Consider the following 5,000-nt stretch of genomic DNA (forward strand, 5'->3'; position numbering starts at 1 on the left):
GGGAAAACCCTTTCCCGATATAGAGGAGGGAATATTTTTGGCGGGGAGGGAGAGGGAGAGGGGAGGGATGGGAAGGGAGGGGATGGAGAGGGATGGAGAGGGAGGGGAGGGGAGGGGGATGGAGGGAGGGAGGGGAGGGGGAGAGGGAGGGGGGAGGGAAGGAGGGAGAGGGGAGAGGGAGGGAAGGAAGGTAAGGACGGGAGGGAGGGAGAATGAGGGGAGAGGGAGGGTTGTAAAGAGAGGGAGGGAGGGAGGGGAGAGGAAGGGAAGGGAGGGAGAGAAGGGAGAGGGAGAGAAGGAGGGAGGGATGGGGGGATGGGGAAGGAGGGGGGAGGGAGAGGGAAGGATGGGAGGGAGGGAAGGAAGGGAAGGGAGAGAGGGAGAAGGACGGGAGAGGGGGAGGGGGGAAATGGAAGGGAGGGAGAGGGTGGGGAGGAAGGAAGGTTATAAAACGGATGTGGAGATGGAGGGGGAGGGGAGGGGAGGGGTTGGGAGGGAGTAAAAGTGCTGGGGGAGAGGGAGAGGGGGAGGGCAAGGGAGAAGAAGAAAGGGTAGATGGGTAGGGAGATAGAGAGAGGGAAGGGGAGGGGGAGGAAAGAAGGAAGGATATAAAATGGATAAGGGAATGGGAGAAGGAGAGATATGTAAAAGTGATAAAGGAGAGGGGGGCGGGAGGGAAGGAATGGGAGGAAGGAGAGGAAGAAGTGGAAGATTGGAAGGATATAAAAGTGATAAAGAAGAGGAAATGGAAGAAGGAAGAAGAGAGAGTGGGAAGGGAAACGAGTATAAAAAGAGGGAAGAAAAGAAAGATAAAGACGTAGAGGGAGAGAGAAGGTATAAAATGGATGGAAAAGGAAAGAAATAGAGTAGGGGAATGTAGAACGGTATTAAAAGAAGAGAAGGAGAGTTAGAAAGAAAGGAAACAAATAGGTGCATAGAAAGACGTTGAAGAAGACTATTAATAATGATAATAATAATAATAATAATAATGATAATAATAATAATAATAATAATAATAATAATAATAATAATAATAATATCAATGACATTGATAAAGATAATAACGATAATGATGATAGTAATAGTAACAATGACAAAGATAACAAGGGTCGTAATAACAATAAGAATAATAAATGTTATATAAAAAATAATCTTATAGTAATGATAACGATGATGATAATAACACGAACAACAACATAAATGAAATGAATGATAATGATAATAGTGATAATGATGAAGATCATAGTACAATTTAAATTCATTAGCTTAATAACAATAAGGATAATAATACATTAAATAACAATTAAAGTAACAACAAAGATAAGCATAATAATGATAATAACATTAGTAATAACAATGATACTCATACTCCTAATTAAAAATAGTAATAATGATAATGCTATCAGTGATATTGATGATAGTAATAATAACAATGATAATGATCATAATAAACATAATAATAATAATAATAATAATAATGATAAAACATAAGATGATGATGATAATGATAATTATGGTAATAATGATTATGATGATAACAATAATAATAATAATAATGATAAATATTATTATTATTATTATTATTATTATTATTATTATTATTATCATTATTATTATCAATATTAGTAGTAGTAGTAGTAGTATAACAATAATGATAAATATGATAAAATAGTAAATAATCACAATAATCATCATGATAACGATAATGATAAGGATAATAACGAAAATAATGATAATAACGATAATAACAACAATGGTAATAATGATAATAACAATAGCAATGATCATAAAACAGTGACATTGCTAATAGTAATAATAATGACAATGATAGTAATAACATTAATGGTGATAATAATAACAATGATTATAGCAATACTATTAATACGAATAATGATAACAATAATTATGATATTAGTAATAATGATAATGATAATGTTAGTAATAACGATGAAAATATTTAATATGATAGCAACAATAATAATAATGATAACAATGATAATAATAATAATGAAAACAATAATAGTAATATCATTAGTAATAACAATAATGATAACAATCATAATGATTTTGACAATGATAATAACATTAATAATAATAGTGAGAATAAGGGTAATAATGCTCATCATTATGATAATAATGATAACAAAAATGATATGATAATAATAATAATATTGGTAATGATAACAATTATGATAATAATAATAACAACAGTAATGACAATGGTAATAATGATAATAAAAAGGAAAGATAACAATAATTATAATAATAATAACAAAAATAATAATGATAATGATAGCAATTATAGTAATGATATTGATAATAATAATGATGATGGTAATTATGCTGATAATCATGATAACAATGATAATGGTAATGATAATAATTATAATAATAATAATATGGAAATGATGATGATAATAATGATAATAATAATCATCATAATGATAACAATAACAAGAATGGTAATGAAAATGATAATGATAATGATTATAATAATAATAATGATGGTAATAATAATAATAGTAACAATAACGATAACAATAATAATAATGATAATAATAACAACAACAACAACAATAATAATGGCAATAATAATAATAATAATAATAATAATAATAATAATAATAATAATAATAATAATAATAATAATAATAATAATAATAATAATAATAATGATAATAATAATAATAATGACAATGATAATAATAACAATAATAACAATAATAATTATTACTATTATTAGTAGTAATAGTAGTAGTAGTAGCAGTAGTATCATTATCATTATTGTTATTATAACATTTATAAAATGATAATGATAATGATAATGACAATAATGGTATCAATAACAATGAAAGAAATGAGGATGAGGATGATGATAACAATAAATAAAGTTATAATGATGACAACAAAAACAATGGAAATAGTAATAATAATAATTATAACAACAACAACAATGATAATAACAATAATAATAATAATGATAATAATAATGATAATAACAATAATAATAATAATAATAATAATGATAATAATAAAAATAATAATAATCATCATTATAATAATAATAAAAACAATAATGATGATAACGATAGTAATAATAACAATGATAATGATAATGATAGTATCAATAACAATACTGATAATAAGAATAATTACAATGATGACAAAGATATTTATGATGATAATGATAATGGTAATAACGGCTATAATGACAATACTATCAATGTTGATGATGGTAATACTAATAATAGTGATAATAATAATAATAAATAATAATGATACGACTACTACTACTACTACTACTAATAATAATAATAATAATGATAATAATAATAATAATGATAATGATAATAACAATAATAGTAATGATAATAATGATAATAATAAAAAGGATAATAATTATAATGATAATGATAATAATGGAAATGATAATGAAAAGAATGATGATGATAATATTAATGATAATGATAATAATAACAAACAGTAATACAAATAATAATGATATTACTGATAATGATATTGATATTAGTGATAATAATGATGATAATAATGGAAATGATAATGATAAAACAATTACTAATTAAATTATAATTATAATAATGAAATTATGATTATAATGATAAAATAATTATAATGATGATGATAACAGTAATAATAATAATAATAGCTAAAATGAGAATAATGATAATAATGATAATGGTAATATTGATGATGACCATGATAAAAATAACAATAATAATAATTATAATAACAATATTAGCAGTAATGATAATAATGATAATGATAATAATGATGATGATGATGCAAAAATAATGATAACAATAACAATAACAATAGTAATAATGATGATAACAATAATAATAATTACAGTTATAATAATAATAATAATAATAATAATGATAATAATAATAATAATAATAATAATAATAATAATAATAATAATAATAATAATAATAATAATAATAATAATAATAATAATGAAATAATAATAATACCAATACAACCATTATTAGTACTGCAAAAATTGTAGTGATACTAGAAATAGTTATGATAATGATGATAATAGTAATAACGATGATGATAACATTAACTACGATGATATGAACAATAATAGCATAAACAACAATAGCAATTGCAGCAGTAATGATAAAAGTAATGATAATGATTATCTTAATAGTGATGATTACAATAGTAATGATAATAACAATAATAAAATGAAAGATAATAATGATGATAATAATAATAGTGATATTGATGATAATGATAATAATAACAACAACAATAGTAGTAATGATATTATTAATGGCAATAATGACAATTATAACAATAATAAAGATAAAAGTAGTATTAGTATTGATAATAATAATTACAAAGATAATGATAATTTAATTATATTAATCACGATAATAGTAATGATAACAATCATGATATTAATTGTTATAATTATTATTACTAAAATTATAAGCAATGAAATAACAATGATTATATTGTAATAATAATAAACATATGATAATAGCAATAATGATAATGACAATAATAATAATAATAATAATAATAATAATAATAATAATAATAATAACAGTAATGATAATACTAATGATGATAATAAGCATGATGAAAAATAAAGGTTATCATAATGAAAGGAAAAATAATGATTAAATAATGATTTTATTTGTTTCATTACCATTATCATAATAACCATTATTATCATCATTATCATTATTATTGTTATCATCATTCCTTCTAGTATTAAGGAAAAAGAATAAGAATGAGAATGAGAATAAGAATAGAAATGATAGTAAGAAAAATAATTTTAATAAGAATGAGAATAAGACGAAAAAGAACAAGGATAAAGAAATAACAACAATGAAAATAACTAAATATCAAAACTAACGATAAAAAGGAAGAAGGAGAAGGAGAAAAAGGCTTAGGAAGAATGTTAATTAACTGATAGTATTTTTTTTTTTTTTACAAGACCATTAAAAAGACTCGAAAAACGA

This window comes from Penaeus vannamei, chromosome 22 (assembly GCF_042767895.1).
Source record: "Penaeus vannamei isolate JL-2024 chromosome 22, ASM4276789v1, whole genome shotgun sequence".
NCBI classification, from domain to species: domain Eukaryota; kingdom Metazoa; phylum Arthropoda; class Malacostraca; order Decapoda; family Penaeidae; genus Penaeus; species Penaeus vannamei.